This window comes from Pan paniscus, chromosome 5 (genome assembly GCF_029289425.2).
Source record: "Pan paniscus chromosome 5, NHGRI_mPanPan1-v2.0_pri, whole genome shotgun sequence".
In the NCBI taxonomy this organism is placed as follows: domain Eukaryota; kingdom Metazoa; phylum Chordata; class Mammalia; order Primates; family Hominidae; genus Pan; species Pan paniscus.
This window is the reverse complement of record NC_073254.2, coordinates 37,274,079-37,294,539: the sequence shown is the minus strand read 5'-3', so window position 1 is coordinate 37,294,539 and position 20,461 is coordinate 37,274,079. Positions and strand designations below refer to the sequence as shown.

The 20,461-nt window shown below is 37.2% G+C and overlaps 1 long non-coding RNA gene across 3 annotated transcripts in view; it reads right to left on the bottom strand.

Annotated features, from left to right (window-relative positions):
* LOC117980539 (uncharacterized) overlaps positions 1-9,862 on the bottom strand; it is a 74,685-nt gene extending 64,823 nt beyond the window's left edge. For all 3 annotated transcript variants that reach the window (XR_010112386.1, XR_008625573.2, XR_008625572.2), the window contains exon 1: positions 10-9,862. This is a non-coding gene — a long non-coding RNA (uncharacterized LOC117980539). The remainder of the gene's footprint in view (positions 1-9) is intronic.
* Positions 9,863-20,461: the final 10,599 nt, after the last annotated feature.

Sequence of the window (20,461 nt, the reverse complement as noted above, 5' to 3'; positions counted from 1 at the left end):
GAAACTAACCTCAGCAGTTGTTCAATGGTAGAAGGTGAAATCGAGCTCAAGTCTTCCTAATTCCAGAATCCACATTCTCCTCCCTCTACCATTTGGGCTCCTGGGCAACAGAACTGAGTAAGCAAATGCTCTGTGCGACTATTCCACAAAATTCTTTTTCTATGACTTGGGATTATTTAAGGGTCAGGTCCCATCAAATATCAATGTGTGGAAAGCCATGGGCAAAGCTAATCTCAGATTCAGTACTTACAAATACTCAAGTTCAGGAGACTAGTATGTTGCAGGGTTAAAACTGGGATCCAGGTTTACCTTCATCTCTAACCCTCTTCTCCCTCAGGATGAAGGCTCAGATCAGTTTCATCTATAAGCTATGCCTGCCTGACCTGGAGAACTTGGTGTTAAAGGAAATGTGTTTATCAAATGTGTCATCTTATCCTTGGAGGGCAACTGAGGATCAGAGCACAGCTGCCTTGAATTGTTCCATCGAGTTATTCCATTGCAGTTAAGTGGAACATCAAAAAACGTCAAGAAGCCTAAAACATGGAAACTTGTTTAATTTTCTCAAACAATGGCACTAACCAAAGCAAACGAAACTTTGACAAGAAAGAAGCAATTGTTTAGCCTTGTCATGTCCTCACAGTTAATAACACAAAGGGTATATTCACAGTGCAAAGATACTTTCCCTTTCTCTCAAAATAGGAGACTACGTATTGTAAGATATTTTACAGATGTCCTTCCTCATAGAACTCTGTAAACTTTACTAGCTCAAGAACAAAATCAAAGTTTCAATTCACGGGACTGATTCATCTTGCATTTTAGGTATTCTAATGGTATATTTGTACTGTGTGTTGCAACCTATAGAATAAACGTACTTCTTCTTCATGTTTCCTGTTTGCTGATGACAGATACCAGTGGCTCACCTTTCGGCCTATGAAACAATGATTTCTTTTCAAATTTGAAATCTGAATAACTATGCACCACAATAGCTGCCTTTGACCCAGAATTTTTCTCTAGTCATTATCTTCCAAAGAATTTTTCTGCAGTTCGTTATCCTCTAAGTTCTGAATCTTATCCAAAACCTGTTACAACTTAAACTTCTGGCTCCCACTCTTAAGGACTTGCTGTTTCATCAGATCTTCCTTCTCCATTTTTCCATCAGTGAAACCTAAAATAAATTCAAAATCATAAGAATGTAAGAGCAAACCTAATGTTCTATATCATGGCATAATTTTACTTAGAGAAACCAAAATATCTGAAGGTGAGTTATTCAAATCTTAAGTGACAACAGTTAACTTACTATGAGCAATAGAAAAAAATTTTAAATATTAGAACAAGTGCTACAAAAGAATGGACATTTTGGGACAGAAACTTTCTGTATTGGTAAATCTGCCACCCTTCTGAATAATAAATGATTTGATTTTACTTCCACGAGAATCACTATTGTGCTCCTCTTTGGCGACTTTTGGGGCATTGTTACAGTTTTGGTTAGAGTGGAAAGTACTTATACATAAATGCATTCTTTGATTAATAAAAGTATTTTATAATTTTATATGTATGCTTACATGAGATGTTACATTACAAAACATCATTACTGGCTGGGCGCAGTGGCTCATGCCTGTAATCGCAGCACTTTGGGAGGCCAAAGCAGTCAGATCACCTGAGGTTGAGAGTTTGAGACCAGCCTGACCAACATGGAGAAACCCCATCTCTACTAAAAATACAAAATTAGCCGGGCGTGGTGGCACATGCCTGTAATTCCAGCTACTCGGGAGGCTGAGGCAGGAGAATCACTTGAACCTGGGAGGCAGAGGTTGTGGTGAGCTGAGATCGCACCATTGCACTCCAGCCTGGGCAACAAGAGTGAAACTCTGCCTCAAAAAAAAAAAATCATTACTTCATAATAAAGTTTCAAAATAAGCAGAAGTATGTATTTGCCTCACTTTGACAGGTCTCATTAGTTCAGGGACTCCTTTTTATATTAACTTTCAGATATGATTCCTTGTCAGGATAGAATGTTTGTGTAAAAATCTAACTCCAAAACTCAAGTAGAAATACTATTTTTACAAACTATACTCTGCATCAAGATATATGTATTGTGTCCCAATGCATGGTAGAGTTCTTTATTACTTTTGACTATGTTTATACATGTGAAATCAACCCCACCATTGCCTCTTTCTTCATTCTGATCATCCTAACCCTAACCATCGGTATGTTCTGCTGTGTGATTGATTTGGCTTCCATAATTGATTGTTATTGATTGGCCAGAATGAATGGCTCAAGCTCACATTGTGTTCCAACTCATCAACAGAGTATAGTTAACATCTACTTTGGAGCACAATTTGACTTAATTATTGAATATTGCATTTTAGCAATTGGCCGGAAAGGGGTTTATTTCTACAAGCTCAAATCTACTGCTAATTTTAAAGAAAAACTTCAGACTATAGAAACTTCAGATCCATGTCTAAACACAGCAAATAAGCCAGTCATGGTGCCTCACGCCTATAATTCCAGCACTTTAGGAGGCCGAGGCAGGTGGACCACTTGAGCTTGGGAGTTCGAGACCACCCTGGGCAACATAGTGAAACCTCATCTCTACCAAAAATACAAAAAATTAGCCAGGTGTGGTGGCATGTATCTGTAGTCCCAGCTAGTCAAGAGCCTGAGGTAGGAGGATCACTTTAGCCCGGGGGGTCCAGGCTGCAGTGAGGCGAGATCACGCCACTGCACTCCAGCCTGGGTGAGAGAATGAGATCCTGTCTCAAAAACAAAAGCAGAAGTAGTAACAACAACAACAAAAAAAGGAATAAATGCACCTGATCAAAAAAAGGAGAAAAAAAGAAAAAGTTATTAATTTAAAATGCATTTATTTACCCTACTTTGTTATAGTTTGCTCTATGTTAATGTATATATATTTTAAGTCATTCTTTAGCATTCACCATCTTTACGAACATACTTTTGAAAATGGTTAACAAACTCTCTTAAAACTGCTAATGGAAGATGCCAAAGAAAAGGACTCCTTGCCTCCAAATGTGGGAGAAGGCCTTAGAGTCTCCTTCCGTAACTGAGAGGCAGAATACTCCCATTGTATGAGGTTGCTTGGCAGTTGCAGCTGTCACTCAGACTTCTTATCCACACCAAGCACTTCCAAATACAGGAAAGAAATTAGACTTTGTTTCTCTACCCTATTTGGATAATAATTAAATGTTTCAACTAGAAATCTCTTCACTCTGGCATCTGAAGCATCATTTTAGTGTCAACTTCTCTTGAAAAGGGCACACACACACATACACATGTATGTACTCATACTTGCTATTTTCTTTGCCAAAATGTTTACTATGTTATGGGAAAAAACTTTTTCTCTTTTCTTGAAATAAAATTAATTTCTTTTGTTTGTGCTTTCCTTCAAAATGTCAATTTGAACATTTTTCACTACTCTTCTGAAACAGTTATTCTCTTTAAATCACAATTTTTACTAAAAAGCCTCTTTGCTTGAGAGATTTGGACACTAAAAGGGAAAATAATTACTTCAAAAGCTACGTGTAAATAGAAGACAATTTGTAAGCATCCCATGTGAAATTAAAAGCCCCTATGCCTATCAGACCTTGGGAAAACTAAAGGACCGTCACATCCCATAATAGAACTTAGAAACAGTAAGTGCCTCTTACTACTTGTGAGCCTGCATTTCAGCCACAATAAAGTCAACTAGTCAAACGAGTATTAACAATTAACACATTTAAAAGCATTGCAAAAATTATAAATATCTACTATTTCATTGGCTATTCCAACCTAGACACTATTTTCAAAATTGTGAAAGAGTAGTGTTGCCATTACTAATTTGATCAATATACCCACCTCTGCAGATTATTAAAAATAAAAAAAAAATGAGTCCAAGTAGATTGGTTAATAGAAAAGTATTAAACTGTTAATTTCCATTACAGGACAATACATAAGAAACATTGTGTTTTTATTAAGACAAACATAGATGCTTATAGTTACATATACATCTAACACTTTCTATCTGTCTGTCTCAATTTATCTGATGCTCACATCACCTTGTGTGCACTGTACACCATATTGTAGCTTCTCAAGTGTTGGAGTACTTGAAACTGTCATGTGCTTTCATTTAAATTTTTTAAAATTCATGGACATTTAATATACATAAAATATACCAATGCTAGGCAGGAGTCACCTAGTATTTGAAAATCATAATCAACCAGGCACAGTGGCTCACATCTGTAATCCCAGCACTTTGGGAGGTCAAGGTGGGCAGCACTTTGGGAGGTCGAGGTGGGCAGGTCACCTGAAATAAGGAGTTCGATACCGTCTGGCCAACATGCTGATACCCCGTCTCTACCAAAAATACACAAATTAGCCAGGCGTGGTGCCATGTGCCTGTAATCCCAGCTACTCAGGAGGCTGAGGCAGGAGAATCACTTGAACCCAGGAGGCGGAGGTTGGCAGTGAGCCGAGATCACGCCACTGCACTCCAGCCTGGGCAACAAGAGCAAAACTTTGTCTCAAAAAAAAAAAAAGCGAAAATCATAATCAATACGTTGAAATGCTGAAGCTCAAATTCAGAGAGTAGTAGATGAAAACAAGCTAAAACATATAGCATAACAAAAGATTAACTTGGCAGTGGATTTACCCTATACCAGTGGTTCTCAAAGCATGGCCAGAGAACCACAGGGTTTCCTAAGACTCTTTAAAGGTTTCAAAAGATCCAAATTATTTTTATAATAAACTAAGATGCTGATTTCTCTGTTTCACTCTCATTCTCTCACAAGTGTACAACAGAGTTTTCCAGAGTTTAATGTGTAAGATTATAACAGAGTGTTTAGAGAAGCAAACCTAAGAATCTAGCTTTCTATTAAGCCACACAATAAAGAAATCCATACAAATTTAAAACAATGCTGTATTAGTACCTTTTGTGTTGCTTATAGCAGAATACCTAAAAACTTATTTTAAAGGAAGTTTATTTAGCTCATGGTTCCACAGACTGAGAAATTCGAGGGCATGGCCCTGGCTTCTGGACAGAACTTTCATGCCACATCACAACATGGTGGAGAAGGGCAATGGGAAAGTAGACATGTGTGAAGAGGAGAAAACCGAAGGGCATCCTGGCTTTATAACAACCCACTACCACAGGAACTAATTCATTTACATGAGAACTAAATCAATCTTTCAAGATTGAGAACTCAGCCAGGCGTGGTGGTGTATGCCTATAATCCGAGCTACTCAGGGGGGATGAACTGGAAGGATCCTTTGAGCCCAGGAGTTCAAGGTTGCAGCGAGCTATGATTGTACCCCCATGCTCCAGCCTGGATGAGAGAGTGAGACCCTGTGTTTAAAAAAAAAAAGGAGTGAGAATGCACTACTACCAGAACAGCACAGAACCATTCATGGGGAATCCACCTTCATAACCCAAATACCTCCCACTAGGCCCCAATTCCCAACACTGGCACATTGAGGATCAAATTTCAACATGAGTTTTGGTGGGGACAAACAAATTTTATCCAAACCATAGCAAATGTCGCTCTTTTTTTTGTTGTTTTGAAAAAGTTATTTCCTATTAAAATATGCCATTTGTGTCAAGATGCAATGGGATTATTACTGTCATTTTAGAGTGAATTAGTAATTAAATACTTTAAAAATTTTCTATTTTAATTTCTAATATAAATATTGAGAGCTATGACCCACATTAACAAAAGCTTTCTTTTTTGGCGGGGGGTGGGGGGTTATTCTCAAAAATTTCCTAGCATGTAAAGAAATCCTGAGACCAAAACATTTGAGAGTGTTATTTTATAGCATTGGAATCTCAATTTATTTGTAAAGCCTCAGTTACTAGTGCTACCAGAATCAAAATTAGAGTGGCACTTCTTATAAAATTCTCCCAAATTACAATTTGGAAAGATTAGATCCATATTTCTTGTATTGATTGTTAATCAACAAAATACAGTGAACATAGTAATTTTAAATATAGGATTTAATATGATTAATTCCACCTGGTCCATTCCTGGACAGCCACTCTTCCTGAGGACCTAGATTTGCCATTCAATGCCATTCTGCTAGGAGGCATATTGCTTGGTGTATATTATGTGCCCAAAAAGTGTTTACTGACCATTTGTTTTAAACCTGCTTCCTCATTAAAGTCTATTTGACTAAATTACTAAGTTTATTCCTTGTTTTGACTTCATAGTTATCATGATGGTCAGCAAATCAAGGTTAACAGGCATTGGTGTAGTGGTCAACCTAGTACCCCCCAGAACCATCCTGGTTAAGCTTAAATCCTTACTCTAACACTTGCTCTTGTGTGAATGTGAACAAGTGCTTAAACTTCTCTGCACCTAAATTACCTCATCTGAAAATTATGAATACAAATAATACCTTCTAACGACTTTGTTATGCAGATTAAATAAACTAACACTTATTAAAAAAACTGAAAACTGAGCTTAATAAATAATAAATGCTATATAAGGATCACTAAGTAAAATATCACCTAACTTCAACTGCTGCTCAGAGCAAGTGCATGGATAACTGTGATTTGGTTATCAGAGAAGCTTCCCAGAGTTTTGATATTTAAATAGATTCAGATGCCTGAACTCTTAATTCCCACTGCTAAAAGTTAAGAGTAGCAGGTTAAACATGAGCAGCAACCATAAACACACTGAAATACTGAAAGGAGAAAGGCCATAAAGCCTCAAAATGTGGACACGAAATCTTATTAGATGCACCATAGAGAAACCCAAACATATTCAACTAACAAAAATGAAATTAAACAATCAATTTCCGCAAGAAAATAGAAAGTTGGGCCAAGTCTTCTACCTAATTTGAGTTTATTTTTAATTGATATGAATGACAGCATAGTTTTTAAATTATCACCTTAGTAGTGTCTTTACAATTCTAGCTACTCTTTAGAAAGTGTCCAAAAATAATGAACACATAGAATCATGTAATGCAGCCTAGCTAAAAGCAAAGAAAGAATTAGACAGTTTCTAGAACACTCACCCCTTGGCTTCTGCAATTTCATGTGGGTTGATTTTCCAACTTATATTTTCCAACAAGATGAAATCCCTCTTCTACTTGCCAGACTCTAAGTCCCAAAGACGCAGACATATGCAGAATGGATGGACCGTCCTCACCAACATTGGAGTGTGCTCAATTTCCTGCAGTTTCATTGTCATCGTGCCAAATATCCCAGCCTCTGAGCTTGTTTATGACGAATGACAATGAATAACTTCCAATTTTCTTTATAGCTTTGTTTTGTTCTTTTCCTTTAAGCTTATCTGAATTCAAATAACTAAATAGGATGAAACATGTTACCAGAAAAGTTTTGTTTAATGAGCTCTGATACCACATCTCTTCATCTATTCACATTTCACTCAAATGGAATAAGATCCAGAAAATATAAGTTAAAAGACATAATTGAAAAAAAACAGAAATGGGAATTTCTCTTGAAATGGATTATGGACTAAAACTTGCTAGAACTTTGTCACAGAAACATATTCTAGTAATGGGATGGAAAATCCTCTGGTCTGTTCCATCTCAAATGGTCACACTAGAAGGAAAGGTGCATCTATTCCACAGAGCTCACTGTTGAAGAAGTTAATTTAACTTCATGATAATATTCATCTGATGTTATCAGTAGGAAGCAACATATTGGTCTTTAGATAAATAAAATACAATAATAAATAAAGAGCTAAACATTGCTCTTCAGATGTAGTTCTTTAAAGCAATGAATTTTAAAAATCTGAAATGGAAATACAAATATTGAAGTACCTGCAAACTTAGAAAAAAAATCAAGCTTTGAGATTTGCAAACAAAATGCTTGAAATGAATTATGAAGTCCCAACATGTAGCTTTTCCCTGTGGATGTTTAGGCAGGAAAATTCCAAGTAAGGAAAGTCCATTTCTGTGATAACCATCAAATGTCTTTCGGCTTATCTTATTTATGACCAGAGGCCTTGCCATTCAACACTGAGTGTCATTCTATTTAGGGTTCCACAGTGGTGAGCTGCCATGCTTGGGGAGACGCAGCCCATAATAGCTGCTGGAGCAATAAAGGGACATCTTATGGAGAAGTTTCTCATCCCTTAGCTCTGGTACTGTTGCCCGCACAGCATCTGTCTCCTCCTTAGTCTTGTTACCACACTGAAATTGCTTTGCTTTGTTTCCATGCCAAACTGGAAAAGCTCTCAATCATTTCTCCTGCCATGTCTATAGGAAAATAGAAGCAGGCCAATCATGCCGTTATGACATTGCATGACAGGCAAGGTCCATTTTACAAAGCAGTACCATAAAATGAAAAGCTTTGAACCCCCTTCCGCCTCTTACTCTTATCATTAAAGCCAAACTAAATTAAACCTGCAGCATCTCTGCATTTTACTCACTTTTATCAATATTATGGAAAACAGGCTTCAACACCAAATATGACCAAAGATGAAAGCAAGCTATCATTTATTGAAGGGAAAAGAAAAACTGTTTAAGTTAACAGTGATGGGCAAATTAAAGGAGAATTTATTTAGCTATAGAATAATTAACCAAAATGTCTTATTAAATATCTGAAATAAAAATACTGAGGGCCGGCTGAGCAACAGTGGCCCACGCCTGTAATCCTGGCACTTTGGGAGGCTGAGGCGGGCCGGATCACCTGAGGTCAGGTATCGAGACCAGCCGGGCCAACATGGTGAAACCCCGTCTCTACTAAAAATACAAAAATTAGTCGGGTGTGGTGGCGGGCGCCTATAATCCCAGCTACTCTACTCGGGAGGCTGAGGCAGGAGAATCGCTTGAACCCGGGAGGCAGAAGTTGCAGTGAGCCGAGGTCGTGCCACCGCACTCCAGCATGGGCAAAAAGAGTGAGACTCCGTCTCAAAAACAAACAAACCAACAAAACAAAAAACAAACAAACAAATAAACAAAAACACTGAGGGCATAGATATGAACTAACCAAGAAAATTATAAGAAGAGTAGAAATGTTCTCATATTTCAGTTTAGCAGCAGGGTCGCATTCCCTTGTTAAAGAAGCATTTGCACTTCTGGGCTTGTGAATTAAGTGTGGAGAGGCCAGGATCTGCAGCTGAACATTTCTGGATTGGGCAGGCTATATAGGAAAAAAAAGATTTCCCTCAAGCTCAACAATTTCTGTCCTCTGAATAGGGCAAATGTGTCTGAGCACATTCAAAATGTCCCTTTGCCTTAAAACGTGAGAAAATCACATTGTAATAGCAGAGAGAGGAATCTGGAGCATATTCACACATGGAATAATATCATTTGCTGACGTCAAGGTCGTGTCTAAGAGCCTACTACTTAGAATACTTGGAAGAGAACAAGTAGAAAGGTAAAGATTATCCAATGGAAAGGATGTTCCTCAAACCTTTATGTATTCATTTCTCTTCTTGGGGAAGGAAAAATCAGTAATTTATTACGAATGCAGCGTTCTCAGAAGTTTCTCCAGTTTTCTGAAGAAACAGAAATTTTCCAAAGCACTGCAGTTTATTTAAATTCTATTAAATGTCTGGTAAAATCATGAATAATATAAATATAAATAATATGCATGTGCAATAATATCTATATAATGTATCAAGAAAAAAGATTTGTGAGTATTTTCAAAGAAGTCAGGATGGTAACTTAAATTTCGAATATTGTATGTGGGAAGATATAACCAGGTGGACATACACTTTAATTAGCTAATAATATCTGTGAAAAGATTACTAGTTGATAAAATGGAGATTTGTTTTTATTGAACTTATAATAGTCGATTTAATGTATAAACAGTGTAAATTGTGTAATAACACAAAAGCCTCTATTTTATACTTTCTCAAATTTTCACAACTGTACTGACACATGATAAGAAAAAATTATGCTTTTCATTTTACCAGTAAAGAAACTGAATATCCAAGAAAATAAAGTAACTTATTTAGAGTAACAGAAGTCGTAAATCACCAAATCAAGAGGAACATTCGGGACTTTAGCTTCCATTTAGAAGCTCTGCTAAATTATACCTTTTGATGTTGCTTCCCTATATTAAATTTAAAAGGTGTTTTGATCACTTAAGACAATAGTTTGTATGTATATATCTAAGTATTTATATATTCATATATAAAATTTACATATATTTATATACATAAGTGTATATACGATAGTTTGTAAGTGTATAAGTATTTTTATATATAACTGTAGATTTATAGGTAATGTATTTTTTACATAGAACTATCAATTTATATACAATTTATATTATATATATATATAAATCCTAATGGAATAAGTCACGTGTTGTTTTCTATTGGTCATATGTTAGCACAAGAATAAAACTCTACAAGGGAAAAATAGGAACACAAACTGAACCTTCAAATATAAGGAAACTTTATTACGCAGATTTTTTTGGCGCTCCTGAGATGTCTGCAGTGTTCATACCCTCCAGGTCAGGTGTATTTAATGGCCGTTTGGATCAAGGGCCCTTGGTCTTGCCTGAGGCCCTCAGTTCTTCACCCAGACATTAACTGACAGAGACTGAGCAGCTCAGAAAACACTTTTACATGATAGAAGTGCTCAGTCAATAGAAGCTTCTCTACTAATGGACATACAGCACATTAGTGAGATATCCACCTACAGTTTTAATGACCTGAATCCAATCTTCTCACACTGTAAACCTATTTGAACTCTGAAAATAAACATGGGGTCAGATTTTGTTGCATGTATCAACACCAAACTTTGATTTAACAAAATCGTATTGAATAACTACTTAGTTCTCTATATAAGGCTATATGAGGACACATGGAATGAGAATGTTTATATTTTGTTGTTCTGTAGAATGTATATCTTACCTTCTGTTATTTTCTCCAAAAACGTTTCTATCTTGGATAGAAAAGAAGGGACATAAAGTGTAAATAATATTTCTAAAGTAGCTTTTAACTCTATTTGTTTATATCAATTTCATCATCCCAACTTAGTGTATAACAATCTTAATATCATACTGTAAATTCTCCCCGGGGCCTGAAAGCTTAAGGAGATGAATAACTCTTCCCTTCTCAGGCCCAGTCCCAAGGCGCAACTTGTGCCAGCAGCCCGCGCCAGCAGCCTGCACCAGCAAAATAGCAGTAGCAAGAAAAGAGCCCACAGAAGACACCTACCCTGGCCGGAAGACGCGTACCCCTGAAGATTGAGGAAGAGGCCATCCGGGTACAACGTAGCAGTTACGTCAGACTAAGACACTTCCTGTTTATAGGAGACTATAAAACCTTTGCCCTGTCCTCACTAGGGGCTGACACCATTTTAGTCCTCAGACCGCCTGCACCCAGGCGCTCATTAAAACAGCATGTTGCTTCCACCGCCTCATGTTGTCTGTTGGCGCGCTCTCGGGGTTCGAACCAGTACAAGAACCTTAGATATATGATACTGCACCAACTAAAAATAGTCTAAAATAACAACAGCCAATATAGGCACAAACCTGAAAGTGTCTGCATAGAAGTAACACATCCATGTACTTGATAAACTAAAGTGTAGATATTTTATGCGGAATAAACTTTGAAGCGAGGAATACCACTTGAATGTCAGCCTGTTCTTTGTGAGAAAACAATTATCCCTTCTCTTCAAAGAGTCAGGAAGGCTTTACTAACAAAATAATATACCAAGGACTGTGTGAACAGTGAAATTCAGAGGACGTGAGACCGTGGTCCTGGGAATAAATTGAAATGCATGCAATTTTGAGCAGATTTGAGAACGGTGTCCTCATTTCTTGTATATCCCCACATGACTGGTTGCACCAGCTGTACCATTTCTGTCACTGGTTTACTCATCTCCCTTTATACTATCTTGCTCCATGGTTTGCAGTGCCTGAGGCTGAAGCTCATGACTGATCATGTGCCTCTAGTCCCTAGGAGTTTTACCAATGAATGCCATCTCTCCTGTTTTAAAGATGTGCAAGTAAAATCAACCAACGTAACACCTGAAGACAATAGATTCTCTAAAATGAATCTTTTAAAACAAGAGAAGTGACGTGAAGATGGAATGAGGCACGGATGGAGGCACTGTGCTCTGATCCTGTATTTTTATGTATAGAGCAAAGCTACACTGGTTGCTCAACCTAATTTCAAGGTAATGTTGCTTGCAGCTTGCTGAATTCAGCAAAACCAAATAAATAGAAACCTTTTCCTGACCCATAGGGAAAGAAACGGCACCACTGACTACATTCTCAGTGTTAATTATTTTCCACATATATTTATCTTTAATCCCTTGGTATCTGTTACTGCATATCCTCCAGGAAACATTGGTGTTAGTAAAATTCACAGAGATCTTATAAAAATAACAATAGCAAACCCTCATAATATTAATTCTAACATTTGTTGAGAACTTTCTCTTTTCCATGCTCTACATGCATTAGCTCATCTAGAACACTCATAATTATTGAACATATATAGAAAGTATAAATACATTTATCTTCATTATATCAGTGAGAAAAACTGAAGTTTAATGACTACAGTAGTTAAAGTAACACTAGCTGCTAGAACAGATAAGCCCTGAAATCTTAGCAGCTAAAATATACATTTATTTCTTTTTCTTACACATAACTGTTCGATGAGAGTGCTAAGTGGATGGTCTGCCATGTAATGATTCAAGACTCAAGCTCTTTATTGTCATAGCTCCACTATCTTTAGCACTTGGCTTCCAAGGTCACTGTGGAAGAGGAAGAAAGAGGAAAGGAGGCACACTTACTTCTTAATCATGTGAACCAAGAAATAACACACTTTATTCCTGCTCACCTTCCATTAGTGAGAGCTGGTCACATAGCTCCCTAGAGATGCAAAGATGATTAGGAAATTGAGTCCATGACTGGGAAGCCTGTGCTTAGCAACATCTCCACACAATGGGTGATGATACAAATTTTGATGAACAGTTGGCCATTTCTGCCAGAGAGAGAATGAGCTACTTTCCTAACAGCCCCCTTTAGTAAGTAGTAAAATTGGAATTTGAACTCACCTCTGAATCCAGATTTGAGCTCCTACTCAGAATGCCACGCTTCTGAAAAGACCGCTCATGGTTCATGGGCTCCTGTACTGCCCTGCACATAAGCCTTTGTGATTGTGACTGTGTATAGTATAGTGAAACTACAATGTATATTTCATGGCATTCTACAAAGAGCCTCATTACTTTCTAAAATTCTGCCACCAAGAAGTTCTGGAGAACTTGGCCAGGTGCCATGGCTCATGCCTGTAATCCCAGCACTTTGGGAGGCCAAGGCGGGTGGATCACAAGGTCAGGAGATCGAGACCATCCTGGCTAACATGGTGAAACTCCGTCTCTACTAAAAATACAAAAAATTAGCTGGGCGTGGTGGCGTGCGCCTTCAGTCCCAGCTACTCAGGAGGCTGAGGCAGGAGAATGGTGTGAACCCGGGAGGCGGAGCTTGCAGTGAGCCGAGATGGTGCCACTGCACTCCAGCCTGGGTAACACAGCAAGACTCCATCTCAAAACAAAACAAAAAAAATGTTCTGGAGAACTTGTGAGATGGTGGGTAGTTGTATTAGTCAGGGTTCTCTAGAGGGACAGAAATAATGGAATATATATATATATATATGAATCTATTAAGTATTAACTCACATGATCACAAGGTCCCACAGTAGGCCATCTTGAGGCTGAGGGGCAAGGAGAGCCAGTCCAAATTCCAAAACTAAAGAATTTGTCCAATGTTCGAGGGCAGGAAGCATCCAGCATGGGAGAAAGGTGTAGGCTGGGAGGCTTGGCCAGTCTCTCTTTTCACATTTTTCTGCCTGCTTATATTCTAGCCCTGCTAGTAGCTGATTAGATGGTGCCCACTCAAATGAAGTGTGGGTCTGCCTTTCCCAGCCCACTGACTCAAATGTTAATCTCCTTTGCAATACCCTCACAGACATACCCAGGATCAATACTTTGTATCCTTCAATCAAATCAAGTTGACACTTAGTATTAACCATCAGAGTAGTTATGTTCTAGCATTTGAATGGAGTCACAAAAAGACATCATTTTCGATATTCAAAGACTACAATTTTCAGCACCTATGGCGTTTTAGTAGAGAAAAGAATCTAAATGTACAATTTGCCAAGTCAAATATTATTCAATTTTACTTTATCTTTTTGCTATATCAGTCTCATTTAATAGAGTCATGAGCAGCCTGAAACAGAACTGTTTATCTTACTACAAGCTTTTCAAATATAAAATTTCACAGAGGCAAGCTCTTTATAAAATTTTAGTATTGGAGATAACTGCCCTCTATGAATATGTTTCTATTGGTCATGTCTAAGCTCACCAGAATAAAAAAAAAATACACAAAAGAAAAATAACTGGCCTTCTACTGTCCAACAGCAATGGAGAACTGTAGAAATTCTAAAAAGATAGAAAATGTACAAAAATGAGAAAGATAATAGTAATCCCTTTCCCTATGTTCTGTATACAAAATACCCTGACAGGATTTTTGTACGTATATTGCTAAGTAAACTGAACCTCCCTAAAACTGTAAACCAAATAAAATTGTTATTTAGCTCTTAATGCAACTAATTGAATTATATATTTATTCATTCAACAATATATGGGATAGGATGACAGACAGGATGAGCTGACTGACAGCCTCTAAGAGCAGTGTTTTGCTATTTCCAGGCTCTCTTACATGAGAATGTAATTATAATTTCTAAATCAAATGCACAATAATCTACACTTATTTTTAATTCATTTGGAAAGGTCAAATGTAAAATCTATAAATAACTCCTCATACTGTTTTCCTAAAATATGAAAAATGGAGAGAAACACAAAATTATAGGTAGAAAATTAGCCCTTTTGACAACTAATATAGCACAGTTATCTATTATATTCAGCAAATACTTACTGAGTACTCCCTAGGTGCTGTACATTGTGTTAGGGTCCAAAATTTTGAATAATATGTCATTTTTCTCTTTAAGGTGCTTATAATGCAGTTGGGGAAAATATATGCATTGATTCTTCAGAAAACAAATTACACAAATAACATCCGCTAATACAACTTTTCTTATAGTTTACCAGTGGCCAAATTTGGGAAAGGATTATATATTTCTATCATCTTTCTAGAGGTCTGAAAGAGAATAATTAAACTAAAAAATAGACAATAATCAAAATATTAGGAATTAAGTTGAAGTTCTTTATTGTATTGAGTTACAGCATGTGATTGATTACGGTCCCATCATCCCTACAAGTTCCCGTCATTCCTAAGATATGAGATTTCAAAAGGAGCTAAACAAACATGAGAGAGCAACAAATCAGAAGTTTAATTACCATGTTATTATAATTATTCAACTGTCCATAACTCCTAATTAAACCCTAAAATAAATCTGGATTGAAGTGATTAATTTAGAGGAAAGGAAATGCTCTTCTTTGGCCTTAAGTTTAAGTTCTCATTTCCCCCCTAACAGGCTGCTGAGCCCAAATTAATGAGAAATCCAATGTATGAAAGCAATGGTGTGAAGTCAAGATAGCTCATCGTGCTGCAAAAAGTTAGGCCAACTCCATTTGTTCTTTTTACAATGTAAGTAAGGGATTGAAAGAGACAGAGAGTGGGGCTGTCATGTCAACTTACAACATGGAAGCAAGAAACAAAAATGATAGAGCTTCATTCATGTGTAATACTTTGTGACAGATTTAACTCCCAACTATAAATTGGGCCTAATTTGTGTCTTTAAATCTGGCCAAAGTAGCAATTCGTAGGTGTGATGGATAAGCAGAAGCAATGTGATGAGGGTAAAGGATGGCTCTATAGAGAAGAAAGAACTTTCCTCAAATTCTGTTATCCTCCTTGTCTTAGAAAGTGATGCCAAGTTTCCACTGTCCTTTGCTTGTTTAAAAAATTTTTCACCATGATATGGTGACATTATAAAACCATCCAAAGAAAAGTCCAGATATATTGAACTCAATTAAGATAGCAACTCCTCTTTGGGAGGTTGAAGGGAACAACAGTGAGGTGAGGAGAGTGAGTCAAGTGGGTGATTTTCAAACCACCACATGTAATAGCATGTGATTCTCATGATATGTGTTAAATCTTTGTCTAGTATAACAAATTTAGAAAACTACTTATAACTACTACAAGTAGTTAATAGATACAGCTAATGTGGGAGAAATGAGTAAGGATATCCAAAATCTAATACATTGTTCATCAATACATTCTGAAAGAAGCCTGGCAATAATGCGAATATTATTATAATATATGAACCATGCTCAAATGGTAACTAGCACAATTGCTTTCAAAGCCAACCTATGAAATTATGACACGTCACATAATTTATAAACAATTTCTTATGGGTTCATTTTGCTTTGTTTCTTTCCAGATATATTTTTTTACATTTCTTTCTCTATTATCTTATACAGTACTTCCAATTTTGTACAACTGTTGCTGCCTGTGAACCATAATATAAGCAGTAATAAAAATAGTTTCAAAGAGCAAGAGCACATTTTCATTCAGAAGATCAAACAATTCATCAGTACCCCTCCTTTCTGAATACTTAACAAGAGTTCAGTAGTCCTTCCTTATCTGCAGTTTTGCTTTCTGAGGTTTCAGTTATCAGCAGTCAATCATGGTCCAAAAGTATGAAATGGGAAGTTTCAGAAATATTTTTTTTTTTGAGACGGAGTCTTGCTCTGTCACCCAGGCTGGAGTGCAGTGGTGTGATCTTGGCTCACTGCAACCTCCAACTCCCTGGTTCAAGCGATTTTCCTGCCTCAGTCTCCCAAGTAGCTAGGATTACAGGTACGCGCCACCACGCCCAGCTGATTTTTTTTTTTTTTTTTTTTTTTTTTTTTTTTGTATTTTTAGTGGAGACGGGGTTTCACCATGTTGGCCAGGATGGTCTTAAGCTCCTGACCTCATGATCCACCCGCCTTGGCCTCCCAAAGTGCTGGGATTACAGGCATGAACCACCGTGCCCGGCCCAGAAATAATAAGTTTTCAGTTGCATGTGCTGCAGGGTAGTGTGATGAAATCTCACGCCATCCCACTTTGTCCCACCCAGAACATGGATCATCCCTTTGTCCAGGGTATCTACACTGTAGACGCTCCCTGCTCATTAGTCACTTAGTAGCTGCCTTGGCTAACACATCAACTGTAAAGTTATCACAGTGCTGTGATTTATGTCATTAGTAGCCTAATGATCCATCATAACGCCTGCGTTATTCAACTCACTTCCTATCTCAGCACGTATGCATTATATTACCGTGCATCATCACGAGAAGGGTGAGGTCAATACAGATATTTCGAGAGAGCAATCACATTCATATAACTCTTACTGTACTACATTATGATAATTGTTGTATTTTATTATCAAGTATTGTTGTTAATCTATTACTGTGCCAAATTTATAAATTAAACTTTATCATAGTACGTATGTATCGGAAAAAGCATAGTGTATATGGGATTTGGTGCTATCCGCAGTTTCAGGCCTCCACTGGGAGTCTTGAAATGTACCCCCGTTGATAAGGGGGGACTATTGTGTTCCACTTGCTTGGAAGAAAGTGATGTAGATATTTGTTATCCTACCACCTGCTGCCTGATTCTTTCCATCCACCATTTTATGAATTTAAAGAAATCGTTGCTACCACATAGTTCACTGATTAAGACAGGATTTCAGATCTGGCCAAAGTACATCTCAAAATGGTTAGACCCTGTATATTGGCTAAGGGAACCATATTGGAGAGAAGGGCACTGCTGTTCTACCTTGTCTAGTGAAGAATGAAAGAGGGGTCTCTGAGACTGACAGAGAGGGAAAAGTGAGGAGAGGAAGCAAGCTTATTGCCTGCAGGACTCACTATGTGTTAGAACAGCATCCCTCTTACCTCAGGAATTTATCCTATGAAGGATATGAGAATAAGGCTATTTAAGTTTTTTTTAATGCATTGAGCTGTTTTTCTCCCACTCTAAACCTCCAAGGCCCTGTCATGACTAGGCACATACAGAACACTGGGGTGACTGACAGCCTGTCTCTGAACTTGGGGGAGTGGCAGCACAGGGTTCAGCTTCAACATGGAGGCTCTTTCCAAGCCTCAGGGCTTTGCTCACTTGTCAGTATCCTCAATAGCCTATCCATATTAAGCAATAAGTAATGTTACTTATTGCTTAATGAAAAAACAGATTGCTCTGCCTAGCATCTAATAGTTGTTAATATCCTAATAGCATTAACATATGCAATATTGAGCTGAATTGTAAGGCTGACAAGAGCCTACACGTGTGGAAATGTAATTACAGTGGGAGTTTAATGATAAACCACAACAGTTTCTTTTTGCTTTAATAAACTGTCAGGTACTACCAAATAAAGCACATGCAATTAAGAGAAGCAACAGGATCTTGGGCTGAGCGACAGGAGTGATGGAAGAAATAGAACCTCCGTATCCCCGAAATAGCTTACACACACTGCTAATACTAACAGCTGCTGAACTCTGGTCAGCAGGAACGTCAACCTCCTGATTCATTCATCTGGTGTATGGCATTTTGATTTCTCAAAGAAAGGTGCAATATTTTCAACTATGATAAGGTACCTTAGACATCCAAATGGCTCATTAAATTCCACCTATTATTTCTGGGTTTCCCTCAGTAACTGTTTAAAGAGGTTATTTATAAAACACTTTTTATTTGTTTTATTCAAAGGCAGGAAATCCCTTTATTTCTTGGGACTTTCAACTATGATTTTTAGAACAGATGGGGAACGCAATGAATTTGGGACAGTGCACGCATAGGGTAGAACTATGTTGCCCAATGGGGAATGGCAAAGGATTTAGAGAGCAGCAGATCCAAGTTCATATCCCAGGTCTGCAATTTAACAGCTGGGTGGCTTTGGATGGGTTACTTCAACCTCTTTGATATTCCATTTCCTGATTTATAAAATGAGGATATTAGTTAATAATACCTACTTTACAAGATTGTTATGAGAAACAAATTAAATAGTGTATTAAATATTCGATATGGTACAATTCCTGCCACCTATTCTGTACTCAATATATGTAATTATTATTATAGATAATTATCATAGCATTAGCTGCCATGCATATATGTATTTTCCCTCCTCTCTACTCTTGACACATTTAGTAGAACTTATTCCCTGCAGCCAGATGAAATGATAAAATCATACAGCACCTGCACAGACAGAACCACTGTAATTATATAGGGTCTAACTCTATTATTGGACATGCGAGGAAACTAAGTTGATCTAAATTCATATATTTAATTACAATTTAGTTAAACATAAGCTAAGCACCAGGCTCTGAAATAGGAACCCAAGATACAAACATGAGTACAACAGAGTCCCTATTCACCTGGAATTCAACATTTTTACAGAGAAGCAGGCAGGTAGAGTCAAGTAAGAAATGAACCACCAAAGGCAAGTTCCTACTGCCACTCTAATACCAAGGAGGAAGAGTTTCTCTTAGCAGTCTGAAAAGCTGCTACAGAGAAGGTGACATTTGCCCTGTTTTCAAAATCCATGTAGAAGAGAGAATCTAAAAAGAAAATCAGAGAAGAATATAGATAAATTAACTAATAAAATTATGTATAATTATGTATAAAACATTATTAGCCATTAAAACCCCTACCAGACACCACTACATAACTATTGGATGGCTAAAATAATAAATAAATAAATAACAACTACAATTCCAAGTACTGGCAAGGTTATTGAGCAACTAGATTTTTCACACATTGCTGGTGAGAATGCAAAATGGCATAGCTTATTTCAAAAAATAGTTTATCAATTTCTCATGAAGTTAAACATGTACTTAACAAATGACACAATCCCAATCCTAGGAATTTTCCCCAGTGAAATGAAAAAGTATGTTCATAAAAAAAATCTTTCCTGAACTTTTATACTAAGTTTATTCATAATGTCCAAAAACTGAAAACAACTCAAATATCCTCATTACATCAATAGATAACCTGTGATACAGTCTCACAGTGGATACTAGTCAGCAATAAAAATGAATGAACTATTGATACACAAAATAATGTGAATGAATCTGAAGTAGAGTATGCTAAGTGAAAGAAGCTAGACCCAATACATTGGTAATGTATGATTCTATTTATATAGCATACTGGAAAAGGCAAAAACATAGGGAGAGAAAACAAACCACTGGTATCCATGGGGTGGGAGGAGGCATTGATTCTAAATGAACACAATGGAAGACTCAGAAGGGAGAGGGTGTGAGGAGTGTGAGGGATGAAAATTACCTATTGGATATAATGTACAGTATTTAGGTGATGGGTGCACTGAAAACCCAGACTTCTACAGTACAAAATTCATCCACATAACCAAAAGCCACTTGCACACCTAAAGCTATTGAAATGTTGAAATTTTTAAAAATAATCACCCGCAATGTGCAAGAGTAGTGATGCTAGTAAGTGGGATATGCCAAAGAGAAGCCATAAAGTGTTCCCTTTAAGTGAAAAGGTGAATGTTTTTGACCTAGGAAAAAACATAGTGTATTT